This window comes from Psammomys obesus, unplaced genomic scaffold, assembly GCF_907164565.1.
Source record: "Psammomys obesus unplaced genomic scaffold, mPsaObe1.curated_primary_1811, whole genome shotgun sequence".
Taxonomy (NCBI): domain Eukaryota; kingdom Metazoa; phylum Chordata; class Mammalia; order Rodentia; family Muridae; genus Psammomys; species Psammomys obesus.
In genome coordinates, this window is record NW_026585691.1 from 11,075,747 (window position 1) to 11,099,576 (window position 23,830).

A 23,830-nucleotide genomic window follows, 5' to 3' on the forward strand; every position below is an offset into this window, starting at 1 on the left:
CAGCAGACCCCCACTTGGGACAGGGAAGGCCTGGGTGACTCATTTGTCAGTTGTACCTCAGAGGGTCAGGAAACACACGGCCGTCAGCTCTTTTGGATGCAACCTATTTGTTTTTTCCTCCAGAATGAGATATTATATATCTGAGGAGGGTTGCGGGAGAAGGATTAAGGAGAAAAGAATTCCTTACAGAAAGCATGTTTGATGCAGCAAATGGCAAATTCCTCAGAGCCAGTGAGGCTGTATTCTGGTACTGGCTGGTTGGAGGAAGGAGAACGGCTTCTGAGGATCACAAGTTACAGGAGACCAGAACAGCTGTGCCTCTGACACCTCAGAATGAAGCCCGTGTAGGAAGGTGTTGGAAACCTGACACTGATGTTCCAGAATCCCAAAGGCTCTTCATTGCTTCTTTCCCTCTGGTCAATTCATTCCAAATGGACCAAGGCTTCATGTCTTGAGGTGTGCTGATGATTCCAAAAGCACCCATTCCTGCTCTTCCAGTTGCTCTCATTTATATTGGACATGATACTCCTGCCATTTATTTGCCATTTAATTATTGATTAGTCTAAAATGTTTAACCTGAAGGAGGCATCACTAAGGGCAGCTTGTTCTGATGGGGAAGTGTTTCTTAAGAGGAATTATCCTAGAAAATCTCATACGGGGGAACAGGAATGCAGCAATGTGGGGCCTCCACTGAGAAAGCCAGCCCCCGTGTTTTGGTGGCCAGCAGCAATGATGGTTAGAAGGTGATATAATTGCAACAAGAGCAGCAGCTACCTTCTCTGAACAGATCCAGACAGGCTGCAAGAGCTCTGCTCCAGTAAGGGAGGCTCAGCTCTACCTACTTAGGAAATGAGAGAGGGAAAGATTCTACAATCATACTATAGACCAAGGTTCTATTTCTATGCTAATGTCTTACAGGGATATTCTAGAGAGTTTCTGAGGAATGGGGGAGGAGTGAAAGTAATGCTCAGAAACATAAATCTGTAAACAAATCCAGGTTCATCAAGAATATAAGAGCTAAAAAAGATGCTACCAGGAAATTAGAAGTATAGGCTTAGCCCCCAAGACAACAGGGTCCAATAGAACAGACAGCTCCATGCTGTTTCGAGTGTGTGCTGCCATTCAAAAGTCTGTATTTTGTGCCCTGCCTCCTATGGGTTGCTACTGTAGATTATAGTAGCTTTCTAGCAATGCTGCGATAAGCATTAAATGAGATGATGTAGCCACAAGCCACTCAGCTGGGCACAGGATAAAACTCATCCAATAATGTTGTTTTGCACTATCTTCTGTGAGTGATTCTATGTCCCCACACCTTGTATCTACATATACATTTTAGCTGTAGTGAATGCATTTGTACAGGAAAGGGTTCGAATCATAAGTGTTATGTGCTATAAAATTCCACAAAGAACACACAACCACAGCCTCTGCTCAGTCGGGACAGAGATTTCACCAGAACCTCAAGTCCTCACCGTCTTCTCCTCAGGCTAAGATTCACCCAACAAGTAATTAGCTAACTGTTTGGGATTTTTTCTCATGTATTAGTTTTGCCCATTTGTAAATAACAGACAAATGGAATCACTGACATAGTCGTTCTTTTGTATTACTTCTGCAGCATTGTTTATTCAAATAACATAAATAATAAAATAATATGATAAAAGAATAATAGATAATACACTAAAATAAAAAATAAATAATGCAATAAAAATTAGTTAAATGAGAAATTTCTTAACTTTGATTTCTTAGATGCTAGGTGTTATATCCAAAGCAGGCCCCAAAATTTCAATGCTGCTGACCACGTCCTAAATGATGGCTTGGGCCAAACCCAGACAGGACTTTGACCAGGTAAACAGAAACCTAAACACAGCATTTCTCAGGAATCTCAGAAGGCAGGTTTTTTGTTTATCAGGAAAACCACTACTTCCCTTATCTGTATGCAACTACCTCAGGTAAAGGGCATCTAGTTTCTGATTAACCCAAACATCCTGAAACAGATCAAACTCCCCAAGCTAACATTCATATCTGTTCTGGCCCTCAAGGCTTCTCCTGCTCCTACCTTGTCAAATAAAGCTGACATCAAAAGGCTCCCTCCCATCCCTAGCTGCTGTTCTCTATTCTCTACAGCAGCTCAGCAGTTTGTATCCCCCAATAAACTCTCTTGATACCCACAGAGTGGTCTAGATCAGTGGTTTTACACTACCTTGCTTCCACTAGGTTTCCTTACTATAGATATAAGAGATGCTCATGCCTTCAACAATTACAAGGAATGTAAGAAATTCAAAAGCAGCAAAGGATAGACACTATTTAAAATGTATTGAAATTAGAAATATTGAAAGTTCCATCGAAAGAGCCAGGTGTGGTGGCACATCTCTTTAATCCCAGCACTTAGGAAGCAGAGGCAGGTGGATCTCTGTGAGGAGGCCATCCTGATCTACAAAGTGGGTTCCAGGACATCCAGGGCTTTTATACAGAGAAACCCTATCTTTGAAAAGAAGAATCAAAGAGAGAGAGAGCAAGGGGAGAAGAAAGAAAAAAGAAAGGAAAGGAAAAGAAAATAAAACGGGAAAAGGTCCATCTTAAAACAAAACAAAACAAAAGAAAACTTTCTTAGTCATTTGCACAGTGACAGGCTTATTGAATGGAAAGAAAGTGGATTTTCTAGCTGGAACCTTGTCTTCTCCACAGCCAACCATGCATGTTCATCATTGATTCACCACCTTAGAGCAGCTGATAGATTTTTTTTTTTTTTTTAAATTTGAGCTTTGTTAAATTAGTGCACAGGGAAGAGCTGGCAACAATGCCATTCTTGGTGACAGGCAGTGTTACCAATTGGACAGAATGCAGAATTCTTTACGAAATGGGATTCGGGACATTCCTCTAAGTGGTTCTCATAATTGCACTAATTGAGATAGGAAGTTCTCAAATGTTGACAGCAACCGTTCCCTGGGCTTGGAGTTTGGGCTGATTAAATGGGGAACAGGAGTTGAGCAAAAGCTTTCAAGCTCTTTGCTTTCCAGTTGTAGATGTTCGGTGAGCAGTGGCTTCAAATTCTTGCTGCCTTGACTTTACTGCCATGATGGGCTATAACTCACAGAACTGTGATCTGAAATAAACACCTTTATCTGAGTATTTTATCAGAGTGATAGAAAAAGAAACCAAGACATATTTTAAAGGCATGCTATCAGGAAGAACTGCAAACCTCAACTCCTAATTGTCAGATTGTGACAGTGAGCTACAGAGAAAGTGAATTGTTGTGCTGGGATCACAGAGATGGCCGAGCTTAAAAGCCGGGACTGATGGAAAAAGACATTAAAATGCTGTGATTGCATCCACTGTGTGGCTAACCCTGCCTATCGATAAGGAGACAGGTCATGTTGCAGCCCAGACCATCCCTTTTAGGACATGGTGACCAGAGAGGAAAGTCTTGGTGATTTTGCAAACTCAGTTATGCTATATAAACATGCTGTTGTTTTAACCCCAGGCGTGGGATATGGAGCTTATTCAGACTGTCCACAGCAGCAAACTACTTGCCTCAAGTGTGCTCTGAGAGAGGCTATTTGCCAACTGCAGATAGTTTAATTCTGAGGACTCTGGATAGGAAATAAATGCCAGAGCCCGGAGAGAGAAAGGGGTTCTGAGGAAGAAGAAGCAGGCTGATGCTTCCCCCTGCTAGACCTGGTTGTTGTTGCAGTTTGACAAGAAGAAGAACTTGAAGATACCCTGAAAAGAAGATGGGGCTTGCCCCAAGAAACCTAAAGACCCTAACTAGCAAGAAGTAGCTAAGAAGAACTCTGCTCCCTCTCCCAACTAAACTTCTTTCTCTCCTGCTCGGTGTTGGGGTGTTGGAAGAGTTTGGGTGGAGAAGGGAGGGAGGAAGAGACTTAAGAAAAGTAAATAAAATAGTTTTAAAAAGTTCGCTAACTTTTTGACATATCCCAGAGCCATCTGCTACTTAGTTAAAGAGCACAACAAAACATTTCTTAACATGTAAGTAGTCTGTACTCCAAAGACTATATGTAAGTTGCTATTTAAATATAATATGACTATTCAAAAGAAAGCTTCGTGCCTGGTAGATAAAAGTCATTCTTTTGCCAGAGAAATGCTCTTTGATGATACCACCAAACGGTTATCTCTTCTCCATGACATAAGATGTTTAGAATTTCATCAAGTATCTGAATTTGACTTCTGGGGTCAAATTTAATTCACTGGGCTCATTAGAAAGTAGAAGGCATTTTGGCAGGTAATTTCAATCGCAGGTCCTAGGTAGCCATGTCCTTTGCTGTCCTCTTACAATGAGTCTAGGTGATGTTCTCTTTCATCTAGCTGTAGAAAATGCAGCAGAGAACTTGAAAGGCCATTTCCCTGACCCTCAACAAAAAGTAGGGTACATTAGAACAGTTATTAATGAGAAAAATCCTGCACCTCCTCCAATTAAGCAGAAATTAAATCTCTCCCATAGAGAAGCATTCTTCTATGTTGCAAGTCAAGAGAAAGAAAGAGCCCACTAGTCATGGGAAAAGCGTGGCTCTGAATCTGAACTCATCAATGTCATGTCCTCCACTGACTTTGGCTCCTTCATTTCTGTTTTTTCTATCCCATTTAATCTGATTGATTGAAAGGGTCTGTATCGCAACACACAAGTTGGAACAGTTTTTTTTTTTTTTTTTCTGAAGATATGTCTGTCATTGATGCAATGGGTTGGTTTCTTTTTTCAAGTAGAGAAGTGTTTTTCAAGTATTTATACCCTAATACTTTGAGTGGTTTTGAGCAGAACACTTTTCTTACTCTGTATCCTTGTCTATAAAACTGTTCACTCTTCCTTGTGAACTGTCTTGAGGGGTACTTTATCCTAAGTTTTTCTGTAGATTTACTACTTCAATGCAAATTCAGGCTTTCTGTTCTTAGGAATATTAATTTGGTCTCTCTTTTATGCATTTTGGGCAGGAGGATCTCTGAATTTGAGGACAGCCTGGTCTACAGAGCAAGTTCCAGGAAAGCTGAAGCTACACAGAAAAGCTGAGCTACATGTCTCAAAAAACAAACAAACAAAAAAAATAATAATATATCTTGAAAAATTTAAGGCTAAACACTTTCTTCCTCTAAGTGGACAGTGTCATATCTATTTAAGGAAGATACAACCAGGTAAAATTACAAAGAATCACAAGTACACACATGCACACATTTTTGAATATGTGCGTGTGTGTGTGTACATGTGTGAATGGTGCAGAATTATCATTTGAAGCAAAGTCAGGGCCAAAGCTTTCTGTAAGTAGTCACATCGTATTAACATGCCGCCAACTCTATGTAATTTTTAAAATTACACACTGTTCCAGACTTTTGTTGTCAGTTTAGCCATATTAGAGGAAACAAGGAGACCCTTATAAGAATTCAGTCACTACAATCACGTCACAGCAGTTGCAAAATTAAAGTTGCAAAATAAGATAATCCCTTTGTCTGTGGTCAAAAGAAGACCTTTTTTCAATCTCATCCAGAGAAAGATTGTCTTAAATTTATGGCATCATCCGCTCTTCCTTCCTCATCATGCGCCTCTGCCATGTCCTAATTATTATTCTAACCAGAAAAAAAATGTATCCCTTGGAATTAAGAGATGACAAGGTCCCCAGAGATCCACTCAAACCACATCTATAAGGCATAATCATAGGTTTATTGATAATTTCCCAATCAAACAGGTTTTTTGTTGTTGTTGTTGTTGTTGTTTGTTTGTTTGTTTGTTTTTTGTCATCATAAGAGCTGATTGCCATAAATGGCAAAGCAATCAATGAGACAGATGTCGTTTCAAGCACCTTAACAACTGAATTGGATCAACCATGCAAGTGTCTATAGATAGCTCATTGATTGGCTCTTATTGTGGCTGCTAAAACCAAGTCAACTGGAAAAGAGCTCTTTCAACCTGGCCTTGGAAACAAACTTCAAGCTTCATTGTGAAGCCAGCCAATACGATTGGCCCTGTGAAGTGGTAACTGGTATTAGCTTAATGCAAGTCTGACCAAAAGTTCACATTAAAGAAAGCTCTGGTTTTTGTAAACACACCTTCAAAAGTATTTGATGAGAGCTAAGGAGATGGCTTAGCCAATTAGTCAAGTGCTTGCCACACAGACACGAGGACATGAGTTCAATTCTCAGTACCCAAATAAAAACCCAGGCATAGCAAAATATGCTTGTGATCACAGTGCCAGGGAGGAGATAAGTGTATTCATGGGGCTCGATGATCAGGCAGTCCAGCCAAATCAGCAATCCTCAGGTACTAGTGAGATCCTGTTTCAAAAACCAAGATGAATGGCTCCTGAGAATGCACTTCAGCCTGACCTCTACTCCACGAACAAACATACAAACACACACACTATGATTGGAATTTTACAGCCAAACTAATTATTGTATGTTATTTTAATACTCTTCTAGGGGGTTAATAAGAGACAGCCATTTTTCAGTCTCTTCCAGAGGAAGAGCTACATTGACTAATCAAATAGGAACCACAGTTAATGAGAGAAATTTTTACTAATGCCCAGCCCTATCCTCATCCTACTGTAAAAATACCTGGTGGGGCTGTAGATAAGAAGAAACTATTTATTCAATCTGGGACAAATGATGCAAACTACACCTGCTACCCCAAGGCTCCTAGACCACTTAGGAAGATGAGACCTTTGAAGATGTGTGTAGACAAGGCTACTGCACACAAGCCCTAGATCTTGGAAATATACTAGTTTATAAAAGCAGTAGCTTACATCATACTTGTCCAGGCAGAGAGGCTGTCCTTTTGGTCCTAAGACATCTTTTTGTCTATTAAAGTTTCCAGTGGATTATGTCAGAAATTAGGAGATTCAACCTGAAAAGGTCAGGGATATACAGATCCAAGAGAGGTTTTTAAACGTAAGTTCTTGTGAGACTGAGACACTGTGACTTTCATAGGGTGGTTTTGGTTATACCTGTTGCCCTAGAAAATGGCTCACAATGTCTAGATGATATTGATAGCTCAAAAATAGACACCTAGGCACCACAGCCAAGTGCTGCTCTTCTCTAGAAACCATGAATCAAAGCATAGCTGACCCACTGAAAGGGAGGAAAATGTGGGGAGGATATGAATGCAAAGTGTTCACTGGCTAAGTGTGTGTCTATAAACCTAACTGACCAGCATGCTTTTAGATACCTCAGGGGTTGGAAATCAGTAATTATAACAGCAAGGCACTGTTCCTTGTGTACAGTTCACAGATCTTGCCATGTGTTTCCTTCTAAAAATAATGAAATTATAGTGCAGAGAAGTGATCAACTTCTTCAGACCCCAGAAAAATACAAAGTTGGGTTCTGGTTATGCTGGGTTCTGCCATGCCTCACTAGAACCAGATGAAAGTTTGCACACCCTTCAGGCTCTCTTTGCCCTAATGGTGGCTGGATTCTGGTCCTTTTCATAGAAGATGACTTTTTTTCCTAGCTATGGAATAAGGGTTTCTGAATTGAGAGAATCACCTTTCATACAACTAGATATAAGAATATATCTATTTATCTTCATTATGTGGAACTCCTTGAATTGGTTGCATTTGTTAAGCAAAAGAAAAACAAAATTAAAACCCCAGCCTTACAATACACAAGCTATGTTATTGTGTATCCGCCCACGGGGCAACAGTCCACTGCCCCTCTCCCTATCATCCAGCTTTTACAGTCTTCCTGTACATCTTTCTCATGTTCATTGATCCTTGGAGCAGGGGGTATGGTTTTCCTGTTTAGTACTGAGCACTCAGCAGTCATTTGTTCTCAGTTCCTTGACCAGCCATGAGTCTATGCACTAACATCTATTCAAGGCAAAGAGAGAGAGACTGCTTGATGACAACTAGAGATAACACTGATATATAAGCCTAAATATATGTATTGGAGAGGCAGTTTGTCAATGTTTAGTCTGTTTAGTAAAACAAGGGCAGTATGTTCACATTTCGTCCTGTTGCCTATGACTTCCCCAGAGGAACTTCCTTCTATGGAGGACCTTATCCAGTCACAAATCCGTGGTTACGCCTGTAACCGTTGTACCACCGTCACATCAATAAGCACCCCATCGTGGTTAATCGGTATTACAACAGGCAAGCTCTATAGCTATGGAAGACTAGTGCTGATCTTTCTCACCCATCTGGCTGCATAAGAACATTCAGTGCCATCAATACTAGAGCAAGGAGGACTCTTCCAGCTCAATTCCATGATTTCTCTGCCTTCCTCTTACCAGCTTCTCCGGTGTCTTCAGCAATAGAGCCTTAAAACCAGTTCTGGTAAGCAACTGATGGTCCTGAGTAAATGTGGTGGGTGACAAAGCAAAGGCAAAACTAAAACAGAAACAAAAGATAGGGATTTTGAGGGAGAGCATCAGGACTTGGGGAGGGAAGTAGGAGGAAGATAAGAAAAGTCAGAAGGATGAGTGTGATCAGAATGTCTTGTATACACCTATGAAATTGTCACATCTTAAAAGTCATGATGTTACCCAGAGCTGTGTTCTTATTTTCACTGTTTAGTAAAGGAAAAGACTTGGGTTCAGTCTTGTATAATGTATAAGAACTGCCCATCTCTGCTCTGAAACTCATTTGTAGAAGTTGTAGCTTTATTAAGTTTCTATGTGACCTTGAGCAAATCAGCTAACCTTTCTGGGAATCTTGGTAAAGTCTAAATCACACAGAATTTACTTCATGTTCCTGTTGTGAGGTTTCCCTAAGAAAGAACTTGGTAGATAGTTAACAGATTACAGGGGGCAGACCCAAATTTTCTTAGGCTCAAAGCCAATACAGGTTTGAAAGTTCTCTTTAGAAAAAAAAATGTGTGTTTTTACTTTGTGTATGTATATATATGGATGTTGCATGTGTGGCTAGCAGGTGTGGCTGTACATTTATGCATTTGCATATGCAGGCTTGAGAACAAACTTGTTGGGATTCATACACCTTGTTTTCTTGAAACAGGGTCTCTTCCTGGGACCTAGAGAGATCCCTAATTAGTCTAGGCTGGCTGTCCAACCAGACACAGGGTTCTTGCCTATCTGGGTCTTGCTTGAATTACAAACCCATGTCACCATACCTGCCTTTTAAAAATGTGTATTCTGGGGGATAAACTTGGGTCCCCATACATGCTCAGTAAACACTTTACTGACCAAGCTATCTCTCTGTCCAGGAAAAAGAATTTAAATGGCTGTGAACAGAATCTGACCGAGTGTATGGATAAATGTGAGTCCACAGATGCTGACCTCCACAGCAATTCTACCCTAGAGGAAAAAAAAAGTCACCAGAAAATAATTATTGTAAAAACTGTTAGCAAAGATACATTTGATTTCTCTATGAGAGAGAATTTCTGACCATACAGCAGTTATGCACAGAAAAAGAAATGTGTTTTCTGTGAAAGGCTGGGTGATTTTGATGCCCAAAGATTCCATTTTATTCAAGCTGCTTCATTCAGACCACAGGTTCTGTCCTGGGTGGACAAGCTTCACACAGAGGTTTCCTCAGGGCATGCATTGTTTGATTTGATTTGTTTCTGTGAACAGCTCTGGTGCACACTCTAAGGAGACACTCTTCTTCACTGTGAGGCTGATTCAGAGAAGCAAGTCCCATAAGGTGGGATAAGGTGTTGACACCCCACACTTGCAACTTGACACACGCTCAATAACTTCAGAGTACGATGAGGTCGTGTCACGGAAAACTTTGCTCATCTTGTTCTCATTACTCTTCTCCGACAAGCTTAAGTGTGTCTTGACCAACCAGTCCTAGATTCTCAGTGTCCATCTTGCTCCTATCACACTGAAGGCTGAAGATGCTAATTGACCTTTTCCAAGAACTCTTGAATTGTTGTGCTCTTTATTGACTTGAGAGTTGACTTGCTGCCATTGCTGCTGCTGCTGTGTACTGGTGTGTGTGTGTGTACAGCTACACACGCGTGTGGAGCTCAGAGGTCAATCTTGGGTACATTTCCTCAGGAGCTGTCTGCTATTCTTTTAAGACAAGTCTTTTCAGTACCCTGGAATCACCAAGTAGGCCAGACTGACCAGCCAGTGACCTCCAGGGGTTCATCTATCTCCACCTCCCCTTAGCTGGGCTTAAAGTGTGTGCCATCACGCTTGAGGTTTGGGGCTGGGGTCACTTTGGAAATTGAACTCAGGCAGGCCCTTGAGCTTGCAAGGCAAGTACTTTATCAACTGTCTCACCTCCCCAGCGCTCGTATTTGTGCAGAATGGTACTCTGTCAATATTTTGAGAATTAGGCAATTAGTAGGTGCTTCAAATCCTTCTTGAATGAAATAAGAATAAACATTCCTTTTTATGCTGACTGAAAATCAGCATATCCTGACTAGGAAATCTTTCCAGTGGTTCAGTCTCCCAGGATTCCAAGGAGATTTTGTCATCTAGCATACTTCTCTCAAATTCCTCAATGTCTCCCCATCTGTAAGAATTCAGAGATAAGAAGCAAGACACAGTCTTTCCTGCTGTGGAAAGGATCAAATATCTCAGTAGTTTGATTTCCCCCTCTACACAGGAAATGCTGCTGCTGAGATGGAACTACCTCTCATACTTAGGAGAAAAACTAAATCCCACCTCCTACCATCCTCCCCCACAAGGACAAGAAAGGCTGTGCTTTAAGGAAAGCCCATTTGGCCCAAGGTATCCCTCCGCATTCCCCCAGTACCTCCCTCTTCTTATTGTCTCTTCCAGGAGAACCGCTGGGGACTGTGTGAGACCACTGTCGACAAACAATAAATGCAGTCTTCAAAGCCACTCATCCATTCTTAATGGACAGCCCGTTAATTTGAGGTCTGGGTCATGAATTTGAATGCTGTGCACTGAACTCCTCTTCAGCAAGACAACCTGGCTTTGCCTCAGGGTAAATGGTGATTCATTAATTGTAATTAAATTAGGCTGGTGGCTTAAACTAGATGTGACAAAATGAAAATCCCCATATAAAACCTGAGGTGCATATCACAGGCCTTCCTGTCAATAACATCTCGTTTTTGTCTAAGTGGATTTAAAGAGAACAAGATGCCTCTCCTTTAAAGGAAAAAAAAAAAAAAAAAAAAAAAAAACTGCCTTAGCTAAATAGGGAAATAAATACTTGGCTATGTTTTTCTCTTTTTCATGTACAGCCTGGTGCAGAAAGTAAGGACGAGCACTAATACTGAGGGCTTGAAGCATGCCCAGCAATCTAGGAGAGAGACAGCAGTGTTATAGGGTTAGAGCATGTGGCGCTGGCGATAAAGTCGCTCTAGACACATCTCACTGCCATGCCGTCCATACTGGCAGCATGGTTACTGCCGAGCACAGTGAACACGGACACCAAATCCTTGGACGGAAGTCTGGAGTTCTGAGATCTCAGTGAGCCTTACTTGGAAGCGAGTGACTAATTTGGGGACCCTTGTTTCACGCAGTTTCTATTTGTGGAATAAGAGCTCCGTTTTCCTAGAAAAGGAAACTAAGTAGGACTCCCACACGGCACAGGCAAGCATGATGCTCTGTTAACTGAATGGAATGGAGACTTTTCTCTCACTAAACAGAATGGAGGAGTCCTGTCTGTGAGGTCAGAGTCTGACTTCTGGGCCCATAGGAGTCACAGGAAGTGGGAGTGATAGCTGGACACACTCTAAATAGATTTGTTCCACTGGGTCTTGTCTAAACGATCTTCTAGCAACAAGGCTTGGAGAAAGCATGGTCTCTACAATGACATTACCTACGACATAATTATGGCCAAGAAAAAAAATAATAAACATGGTAGAGGTTGATCTAAAAGCAGAGTAGGAGTCTGCCCTTGCTCTCTCTTACTTTGGGCTCAATTCTGTTTCCAAATGGCACTAGAGGAAGAGAAAATAGGAGTCTGGTGGGCTGAGGTCCATGGGTGTCTGCTGTTCTTGCCTCAAGGACATGGGCAAACTGCACATAGGTGAAGGGAAATGCCACACAAGATCTAGTTGAGTCAACAGATGAACCGCAGTGACCCACAGGAGTGGTTACCGCTACCTTCAGAGCGCCAAAAGGCAGAGGGCTTAATTTCTACTTCCCAAGTTAAAAAAACAAAACAAAACGAAACATTTTTATTAACGTCTAGATATTTTATACAATATATTTTGCTCATATTTATTCCCACTCCTCCTCCTAACTCATTAAAGATCCACTCCCTTTGACATCAAGCCTTTTGTTTTTTAATAGCCAGCTAAGGCCAGCTTGTGCTGCCCGTATGCTTCTGGGTTTAGAGCCATCCACTGGAGTACGGACCACATATGTTAGGAAACCACGTCCTTAAAGAAAACTTACTCTCTTTCCCCTAGAAGCTGTCAGCTGTCCATAGCTCCTCAGTTGTGGGTGGGAGCTGATAAATACCTCCCCCTCCCCACATACTAGAATGCTGACTGGCTTTATCTGAGGAAGGTCTTGTACAGGCAACTGTTGTGAGTTACTGATTGCAATGGTCCTGCCATGTTTAGAAGACACAGTTTTGCTTTTACCATCCTTGACCTATGTCTCTATTGCTGAAGAGGCCACACACATTGATCACAAGACATAGAGAAATGAAAGGGGTGCTGAGCACGAGCCACCACCCTGATGGCTAGCTCTCACTGAAAGGAGCTGTTGTAGAATGTTGGGAAACAGGAGGCATCATCAAAGTCTCACTCAACTGTGTGAGGCTGAGAACAGCTTCCAAATACAGGTTGATGGCTTCAGTTTATGTGTCTTAAAAGGATGACAGGGCTTCCCATGAGCCACGCAGCAAAAGTGGAGACTCTCCTTCTTCTGCCAAGGAAAGCAGGGAGGTGAACTTCCACCTTTGGAAGTTCACTATGACCACAGTCCTTTGCACTAATGGACTTGGTTCTCTGCAGTACCTGCTCATCACACCATCCGTCATCTGCAATGGGGTGCTGAGTACCCTTGACCCGTAAAGATCTGGAGATGGGGCTGTGAATATTATTTGCAACGTTCCCTCTTCAGTCTTCAGCTAAGCTGTCTATCCAGCTAAGCTGTCAGAGATTTGAGTGACACTGGTTTTCTGAGCCATTGCTGTTGGAGAGTTTGAAGAAGGGGTAGGGTAAGACACTTATGAGGCTGGAGAGATGGCTCAGTGGTTAAGAGAACTGTCTGCTATTCCAAAGGTCATGAGTTCAATTCCCGGAGACCACATGGTGTTTCACAACCATCTACAATGTGAGCTAATTCCCTCCTCTGGCAGATGTAAGTGCAGATAGAACACTCATATACATAAAACAAAAGACTTATTCTTTAAAAAAAAGACACCCGTCTTTTGCAGGGTTTTCTTCCATATTCTAACTCAGTGGACACCCGTTGGTATCTACTTTATTCAACTATGGTACTACTTGGGGCTTGTTCTGACCCCAAAGGTTAAGGGCTCAGTCATTCAAGACCAAGAGGCTAATACTGCCTCAGATGCCAGTCACTGTCTGAGTTACGGATATTTCTGATTATCTGTCTCAAAATCTGGGGACTCGCACAGCTCCTTCCTTGGGTACAATAACTTAGCAAAACCGGTTCACAGAACTCTGTAAAGTATTCTACCTATTAGATAATTGTCAACATTCAACTCCTGCTAGTCAAGTAGAAGAGACACATAGAGCACGGTACGGGAATGAGGTATAGGGCTGACATGGTTCTTTGACTCACCTCTTGGCATCCCAGTGGTCACCAATGTGAATGCAGAGATTTCTCAACAATGAAGAAATAAAAGATGTGCAAAGACTTTGAAACAATTTGTTGTTGTTGTTTTAATGCCCAGAAAATGTGAAGTTTCTGGGTAAGAACTTAGCAAAAACATAAACATTTTAAAACTGTGATAATGTAGTCTAGGTAGAGCTGGGGATGCAAGGCTGGCTGGACATTTGTAGAGTATTTGTAGCCACATTCAGATCCAGAATAAGATCGGTACTAAAATAAGAGGTTTCTTTTAGTCACAGAGAGATGGGTTCATGGTCACATGCTTGTGCTAAGCTCAATTTCTCCACTTTTTTTTTTTTTTACTTTTTATTGATTCTTTGTGAGTTTCACATCATGCACCCCAAACTCATTCATCTCTCTGTACCTTTGTATCTGTTCTTTCCCTTGTAACTACCCACCAAAAGAAAATAAAAAACAAAAATTAAAAAAACAAAGCCTAGAAAAACATCTCATTATGGAAGCTATAATGTGTCACAGTGTGTCTTACAGTATACTTTTTTGTCCAAACGTCTTTACTTGCAAATGTTCATCGCAATGAATCTGATTTGAGCCTTCTGGCTTCTGCTATACTATCAATACGGTTTCATGGAGACCCTACAGCTTTATGTCTACAGGATCAGCTCTTTCACATACTCCAACAGTTCAGAGATGGGATAGATATTGGGGTGGACCAACTCAAAGCCCCAGATTTGGACCTGGGTGGTAGCTGAGTTGGTCAGCTTGCCAGCTGTCCCTCACCCATACAATCAGAGCAAGCTCTCAGTCACTGCCCTAGTTAGCTCACCCAATTCTGTAGCCAGCAAGGGGCATGGTCAGCTCTCCCATGCTCCCACCCTCAGGGCTGGCTGACCTGTACCTTCACCATCAAGCCAGCTCTACAGGGCCTGCTTTCCTGACTGCTAATGTTTGCTGAGGGACTAGGACAGCTCTCCCACTCTCATGACCTGGCAGTGGGAGTGTGGGTGGGGAGAGGGGAAGCTCTCCAGACTGCCACAGGTGGTATGGTTGGTGGAGAGGGATGCCATTACCCCTAAGCCCACTCACTCTACTTCATGGCAAATGAGTGGTGGGGAATGTCTCTATTCTTATACAGTTCAGGACCACCTGACTAGGGAGTGGTGTCACCCATAGTAGGCTGGCTGAGTCATCCCATATCAATTAACTTAATTAAGATACTCCTCCAAGGAGGACCTCCCCTATCAGTGGACTTGGGGAGGGGCATTCGTGAAGAAGGGGGAGGGAGGGTGGGACCGGGAGGCCTATGGGATGACTGGGAAACTATTTTTTATGAATGGAACATAACCAAAAAGCATCTTCTCTTAGGCCAACTGAATAAAAAGATAGGCATAGTCCCTGCTGTTTTCCTTCAGTCCCAAAGACTCTGAGGCCTTAAAAGAGGCAAAAACCACCAAGAAAAGGGCTTAAGTGACAGTGGAGGAAAGCCATCCTCCAAGTAGGAACATCTGCATCAGGCTTTTACAAGTACTTAGACTGCTCAGATTACAAGTGGGTCCCCTAATAAGGAGTACAGGGGCTGTCTCTGACATGAACTCAGTGGCTGGCTTTCTGATCAGCTCACCCTGGTGGTGGTGGGGCAGCCTTGACAGGCCACAGAGGAAGACAATGCAGCCAGTCCTGATGAGATCTGATAAGCCAGGATCAGATAGAAAGAGAGGAGGTCCTCCCCTATCAGGGTCTTCCTCCCCTTCCATCTGACCCTAGCCTATCAGGTCTCATTAGGACTGGCTGCATTCTCTTCCTCTTGAAGTTTTGTTTGTTGGTTGGTTGGTTTTAGGTTACTTTTATTTTTCCAAGGCTGTAAGGTTCATCATTACATTGTTTATTTGAGATTTCAGTATAAATTTCCTCTTTGAGCTATTTTCATTGTCTCATATATTAGTATGTTTTGTTTCATTTTATTCAAATATTAGAACTTTTAAATTTTTTATTACAATTTATTCACCTTGTATTTCTGCTGTAGCCCCTTCCTCATCTTCTTCTCCAGCCCCACCCATGCTCCTTCGGTGTCTGGGCCAGGAAAGCATCCTCCTCACCTTTGCCATGCTGTCCGATGCAGAACAGAATACTTCACACAGGAGACTCCAGAAGCATCTAGAACCCTTTGAATCTGCAGCCTTCAGTTGGGCTGGGGAGCATGTGCTCCTGGGAAGCCTGACTTTCCCTTTGGAGAAAGCCCGGGTAGAAGACACCCTACTGGCGTAGGTCCACTACAGAAGTGTTTTGAATTCTCATGTTTTGACTCCTCTAATCTGAAGAGCAATAAGCCTTAATTTGTCTTTTATTGATTTGAATAAAAATGGAGTCGAGATAGATAATGTCTAGCAGAGGGGAAATGATGGCATTCCTTTGTATTCACTCTGTTTTGTTTTGTTTTGTTTTTAAATGGACTGGAGGTAAATCGCCTATGCATTTTCCTTATTTAAGCCTCAAGCCCTGTGCAGAGTCCAAAAGTGACTGCTCTTGTACCACCTCCTTTTAGAACAGCCTCTGAGTAGCACTCTGGGCCAGCGGCAGCTGCCAAGGCCAGCACCAGCTGTGTGTGTCCAGGTGTGTGCTGTGGCCTCTCATCACAGCTGCTGGAAATACCCAGGGAAGAGCAGCTGCCTGCCTTTTGCTTGCTAATTTCTCTTCCCCACTGAGCTACATGGGAGAGAATAATTGCCTTCACTCTAAGCTCCAGACATTCCCACATCCCAGCACCTGCTCTACCACTGTTCTCCCAACAGGAAGACAATTTCTGCCACCCTTGGTGACTCCGTCATAGCCAACCCGCTGGTTAGAGAAACACTTTCAAAGGGGCAGTCGGAATGTGAATATGGCCAGAGCATTTTGGAAGGCTGGGCAGTATTTTCCTCTACTGAAATAGAAACTATTGGTGGAAACTTTGTAGGATGGGGGGGAAAAAAAAATCTCAGACTCAACTCATCCTCCTCTATACTCCTAGCACTGTCAGCAGAAATCGAGAGAAACAGTCTCGACATAAAGGAAAGAGGAAGCAGGGCATGGTCGTCGAATGAAACCGTGGTATTTATGAGACACACTCAAAAAACCCAAACTTCGCCTGTGGCTGCTAGAAGGCTAGGATCAATTGACTCAGGATGTGTATTCTTACTCCAGATTGTAAGTTTGACTTTACCGCTGTTATTATTAAAAAAGCATGAGGCTGGTCAACCGATATTCTCTGCACGAGGTTTATTAGGAGGGTATGGAGGGAGGGGGGAGCAGGACATGAAGAGAGAGAGAGAGAGTAAGAGAGGAGAGTAAGAGAGTGTAAGAGAGAGACCATGTGTTGGGGTTGGCCCTTTAAGGGGCAAGGTAACCACGCCTTCCAGGTGTGGCCACCTGGCCAGGGACACATGATAACATTTAAGTTGCTGGGTAACCCAGGAGCAGGTTGTGTTCCAAAATACTAACAATCGCACTTACTCATTTTGGCAAGGTCAGAGGACCAGTGTGGCAGCATCATGATGCCAGGGCAGGGCATCCTGGGGCTGGGAAGCCCCACCCTACCCCATCCCTATGTGCCATCAGAAGCCAGCCAGGACAAGGACAGGAAGAGCTCTCCCAATTCCAAAGGGAAGGCTAAGAACTCAATGTGGGTCCTCTGCAAGAGCAGCAAGCTCCCTTAACTTCCTCCCTTAACTCACTGAGAAGCCATTGCTCCAGCCCCTGAACGCTTTAAATGAAATGTTTCCTACGCTAGGGAATCTCAGACGGACCCGAAAAGAGAGGAAGTGGGATGAAGAATCCCACGTGGACGTTCAGCGTGCGGGATGCACAACTGCTCAGCAGCATGATGTCCTGATCGCTGCAGCTCTGCGAGGCTGTGTGTTCTCAGCCTTGTTGAGCAAGTTTGGGGTCTTTGGTCACTCGCCTGAAGACGCGCAGCTAGCGGTTGACAGCACGCGAGATGGCAGTCCTGGCGCTAAGTTCCACACTGCTGCCGAGAAAGGTTTTGCAATATTTTAAGTAAATCTATAATTATTTTGAAAAAAAAAAAAGATTAAAGGTTATACGCATATTTACCCTAAATAGGTCGGAACTTTTTAATAGACACCGGAGAAAATGTTCAACGAGACATTCTTTTGTTTTCCGGGTCCCACGATGCACTGCACTCGATGCGACCCCTCGGCTCACGTTTTACAGTCTCTCAGGCCCACCTGTGAGAAGCTGATGTCTGAAGACGGCATGGCCCTTACACACACTGGCTCAGTGCCGCTGTGGTTGTCCACGCGAGACCTTCACAAGATCAAGACAGTCAAAATTCTAGCGTGGATGGGGTGGTGATGGAGCTGAGGTCCCGCCCCTACGGAAGGAGTTATTGGCAGTCGATGGCTGATGGGAGTCACTCTCCTTTAGGGCCATGGTCACTGGTAAGTTGCTCGCGCCCCAGTGCAAGAGCGGACTCCTATGTGCACGCGGGCAGCGTTAACTGGACCCAGGGGATTGCTAATAGCAATTGGAAAGATTGGGGTGAAGGAATGATTCAGTGGTTAGGAGCACTTGCTGTTCCTCTGGAGGACCCCGGTTTCCAGCACTCACAAGGCAGTCGATATTGCTCCAAGGGAAAACAACACCCTCCTCTGACTTCCATAGGCGTGGCACACATGTGGTATATATACATAAGTGCAGGCAAAATAAACAAAATAAAAATAAATAAACATTTTAAAAATTAAAAAGAAATATGTACCAATATATAAAAGCACATACACTTTAACGTACACAGCACATTTCTGTTTAGGGATTAACACTAAGGATCTAATCAGACATGCATGTGAAGATGCCTAAAAATGGGCTGGGGAAATGGCTCAGTGGGTAAAGTGCTTGGGGAGCAAGTGTGAGGATTTGAGTTCAAATCCCCAGAGCCCACATAAAGCTTGATGTTGCTGAACATTCCTGCAACCCCAGTGGTTTGCTATCTTGGTTTGCCTTCTGTCACTGTGACTAAAAGCAGCTTGCAAAGGAAGGAGTTTATCTGATGTGCACATCCCTGTCATAGTCCATCACAGGGCAGGAACTCAAGCAGGGCAGCAACCTGGAGGCAGAAACTAAAGCGGGGGCCATGGAGGAACTCTGCTTGCTTGCCTGCTTCTTATGCTGCCCAGTACCAACTGCTCAGGAGTGACACCATCCATAGTGAGCTGGGCGCTCTAGTATCAATCACGAATTAACAAAATGTCCCACAGAGTTGCCTCTAAGTCATTCTAATGGAAGCAATTCTTCAATTGAGAGTCCCTCTTACCAGATATATCTAGACTTGTGTCAAGTTGGCAAAATCCAACCAGCACAGAGGCAGAGACACATAACTTGCCCAAAAGGTCGCAGGCAGTTATCTTCGAACAAATAGCAGTAAACAACAAGAGTCTCTGTCTCAAGCAAGACTGAAGGTAAAGACTGATGTCTGAGGTTGTCCTCTGACTTTACATGTGTACCATGGCACTTGCATGCCCGCACCCACACACGTATGCATGCACACACACACACACATACACACAGACACACACACACACACATTCAAAAAGGTTTTTTAAACGTATTTGTATATAGAGGCTCACCAGCACTAACACTAACAGGGCATAATAATAATGTTTAAGCCACACATTGTTAAACTACATTAGAGAATAGGCGTGCAATGTGTGGTGAAATTAAAAATAAAAAGCTGTCTTTGAAACAGGAAGCAGAGGATAGAACATTTCATGTTTTCTGTAGTTGGCAGGACATGAGCCTCCAATGAGCACAGTCCTGTGTGTTCTTGGGGGAAGGGGGAAAGACTTCAGTCATCGTCTTTCTCTTCTTTATAATGCACAAGTTTGTTTCCTTATGATTCTTTATTCAGTACATTTACTGAAAAGCTACCACATACTAAACACTGTTCCAGACCCTTGGGACATAGCCCTGGGGTAGCAGACCCTGTCTTCACAGCATTTGCTTCCCATTGCAGGGAGGAGAGAGAAGAAAGAAAGTCAATGCAAACCAAATGCTATTCTGGATAGTATGTGCCCAGAAGAAAAAAGGTGTTGTTCATACAATGTGACGAATGACATGTGGCGGAAATCACACCTATCTCCTTCCATTCTTGCCCTGAGTAAGGCCTGATAACTTTTGCTAAATGGTTTTAAGAAATGGACTCTAGCCAGTGCACATACGTCCATGCTACCAGGCTGGGAGCAAGCTGCAAGACCTTCCTGTCTGGGTTCTCATCTCGTGGACACAGAAGGATCATCTATCTACCTTCCTTTACCACATGCTTCTGTCCATTTCCAAGGCTGTGCACTGGACATTCTGTCACCTGCTTCAATCACATTCCGGTCTTGCTTTAGGGGGCACTTTCAAGCTTCTCCTTGTAACAGCCACAAATCAAAACACACCAGTGGATGACAAACGTGTTCTCACTGGGTGACCTCTTTTATTTCCTTCTTTTAGTTTGTGCTTCTTAGAATTCTGCTCTTGTTAGTGCTTCATGACTTTTGTCCCAGGGAAAAAATAGATTATAGAAAAAGGACGTTGCAAGTTACACTGAGAGAAGGAAAGATAAATGAATACACTCTCATACAAAATGTCAGCAGTTGACAAAAATGCTTTCTTGTGCCCTGAGCCCAGTGCTAAGAGTGAATGAGATCTTAAAGCATGACAATGGAGTTTAGCATGCAAAGAACATGAATGTATATGCAGCAATTGTCACCCCATTTTCACAATTGAAAGATGAAACAAATTGAACTACTCAAAATAGCAGTGAAGGATGAGCACATACATAGAATGATAAAAATGGCCATAATAAACTTAAAATATGGTTAAAGAAGGTAGAGTAATGTGCATTCCTAAGTACAGGATCTCTCTATAGAGATCAACTAGAGCTCACATTCTCCCTTGCCAAGTGCTAAAGAAAGCTAAACAGCTCTGTTTCTAGAAAGCTTAGAATTGGGATTTTCTCAGTATACCCCACTGCTGTGTGTGTGTGTGTGTGTGTGTGTGTGTGTGTGTGTGTGTGTGTTTGCTCCCTTCTTTGTCTATTGGTGGGCTCTCTTATGTTGCACATAGCCAGGAAAGATTCACTTCACAATATTCCTGTAAAAGCTGTCACCTCTGACACATAGAGTTTAGTCTTATTACCAACTTGACTGAATTTAGAATCAGCAGGGAATGGAAATGCACATCAGTGGCATCTGTGAGGGTGCTGTCAGAAAAGTTTAGCAGAGGAAGGAAGATTCACCATCAGAGTGTGCAGCAACACAGCAACACCCTACAGGCTGGGGTCCTGGCCTGAATAAAGAGATGAAAGCAGGCCGGGAGCCAAGTCATCATTCTTTGCTTCCTGACTTTGGACGGGATGTGATCAGCTACCTCAGCTTCCTGCTGGCATGCTTTCTCCGCCTTGGTGGATGTCCCCCTTAAGTTGCTTCTATTCGGGTATTTGGTCAGTAATAGAGCCACACACTTCAGTTTCTCCTCTGCTCCTTCGTTTCAAAATTCTGAGTGTCCGGTTTACTTGCTCCATCTTTGCAAGACAGAGCACCTGGTCCTCAGTAACTTACCAGGTTTACAGCTGGACACTTTGGAGTTAGAGGTTCCCACCCATCTGAGTGTCTGTGCTGTGAGGTCGTCATGGGCTCTTTATTTACCACCCACTCTTCCTGGTGGGACAGACACCAAGAACTCGGTATGATGCCCACACTTTCAAGTTCATGTCTCCCTCTCCATGAGAAGTTTTTGTGCCTTCTCCTCTTTCAAAGAACAAAGTCGCATCATTTTCTCAGCCTCAGCATTGTGTATATTATTTATTATCTATAATATATTTTATTATAGATAATGTATTATCTATAATTATGGATAATACTATTAATCATATTTTTACATATTATATGATTATATTATTTATTATATATAATTATATGTAACAAATAAATTTGTTATATAAAATATTCAATATGTATTTCTATGTAAATATATATTGGAAAATATATTCATTGTATATAATAATTTTATCTTATTATGTATATAACTGGATTTCAGCCTTCTGTGAGGAGTGCAAAGGCAGAGACCCACACCAAGTGCTAAGCTCAGAACGTAAAGGCATTGTGAAGACCGGCACATGGTCTCAGCTTTAGCCTGGCTCCAGCCAATATGTCTCAGGCCACATCTGCACAGAACCATTTATCTGAGCGCTTGAAGGTGATTTTGAGAATCCAGAGAGGCTCGGGCTGAGCTTGAGAAATGGATTCATCTCCCACAGGTTGGATTCCGTAAAAGAAATGCCAGAAAAATACTGGCTACCATCTTAAAATTTGGGATGATTTTAGCAGCTAGACTTGATAATCGGGTATGTTTATCTGTTACTCTTCTAGGGCCTCTTTAGAGCCATGAAATTGGCTCCTGCCACTTTAACCACTGTATCAATATAACGGCAGAGTGGAGTGGGCCTAACCATGTTACTCTAGCCTGAAATGTCTCAGTTCTTTTCAATATTCACTTTGCAACCTTGTTACTGATAATTTCTGGCAGCAGGTAAAAAACCTTATAGGCCAGCCTTTTGTTTTATGGGGCCTTCCATCTGAAATATTGGAGAGCTGGGATTAGCGATTTCACAGACATAATTTCCACCATTCATAAATCTTTTATCTTAAAATTGAAGGCATTATCTTTAAATGTGTTCTACAAATCTTCCATGGGAATAGGTCCTTTATGTACTCTGTTTGAGATAACCGGAGGTAGGGTACTTTATGAAGTTTTTGGACCATTAACTCTAGATTTTTATTTCTCTTCATTTAAGAAAAAAAAATGATGCAATGAATGTTTTGAAAGTGTGATGGAGAAATTGGCTCCACAAAGCAATCCAAGTCTCCTGGCAGACCCCTAAATATTTAAAAAGCAAAAATACGAAGGGTGTGCCAGTTTCCATTCTGCTTTTGGGGTGGCTGTGACTTGAGCCTTACCAAGACGGGTGATCAGTAAAGAACATGTCCTGTCAGCAGATCCCTCCAGGGCTCTGATTCAATCTTTGAGTTATGAGATGAGGACAAAATGAACTATTTTTCAAGCTTGTAAATACATGACAAATGGCAGTGCAGGAACTATTGATTCCAATCATGGTGATACAATGCTTCATAGTCAAACCCGACCCTGCCTTTACCAACAGCTTGCGAGTTGAGCAGCAAACCTGTGCATGATGGGCTTCCAACTGGATGAGCCCGAGAAGATTCTTGTCTGTGTTCCCCTCCAACCTGTGTAAATTCCCAAATGGAAATAAACTTTCTTTTATTTTTTTATAGTAAAATAATGATATCGAGTGACCATCAATCTTGGAACAAAACAAAATGAACCAAAACAAAACATCAAAACTAAAACCCAGAAACCCTCCAGGATTCCAAGCGCTCATTTGTCTCCTTTTAGTTACATTGTCATGCAACAGATAAGGAGAGATATCTCTTAAGTTTACACACTTTGAAACAGCAGAGGATCTGTAAATAAAGCCTAGTTCACAAATTCTATTGGTCCATATTTGGAAACACAAAGCCCAATAGGGTAGAATTTAAGATAGTTCAGTCGCCACACATTTCTGCTTTGAGCAGACAGAGGTTGTTATGTTGAAGGGAAGTACCCTCACATGACTGATGTTTATATGTTATCCTCTGTTGGCGTGTTTGTTTATGCTACTTTATTTGGGTTCTTATATCTACCACCTTTCTCCACCCCAATCCCTTCCAGCACCCCAACACCAGGTAGGAGAGACAGAAGGCTAGTGGGGAGAGGGAGGACTGAGATAATTTTAGACTAGTTCCTGCTGTGTAGGAGTGTTGAGTTCCTCGGAGCAAGTACAATCTTTGTCTCCTCAGGATATCTCCAATTTCTTCTTATCTTCTTTTCTCGTGACCACTCGACAAACCAGCAACAGCAAAAGCAGCAGCAGGAGCAGGAACCAGCAGGAGGAACAGCCACACCTCTTCTCCTGAGGCTCTGGTCTTTTTTTTTTTTTTTTAGTTTTTCTTTTTTTTTTTTTAATTTTAATTTTATTTTTTTCTTATCAGTTACATTTTATTAACTCTGTATCCCAGCCGTATCCCGCTCCCTCATTCCCTCCCAACCCCACCCTCCCTCCCTCATCTCCACCGTGCCCCTTTCCAAGTC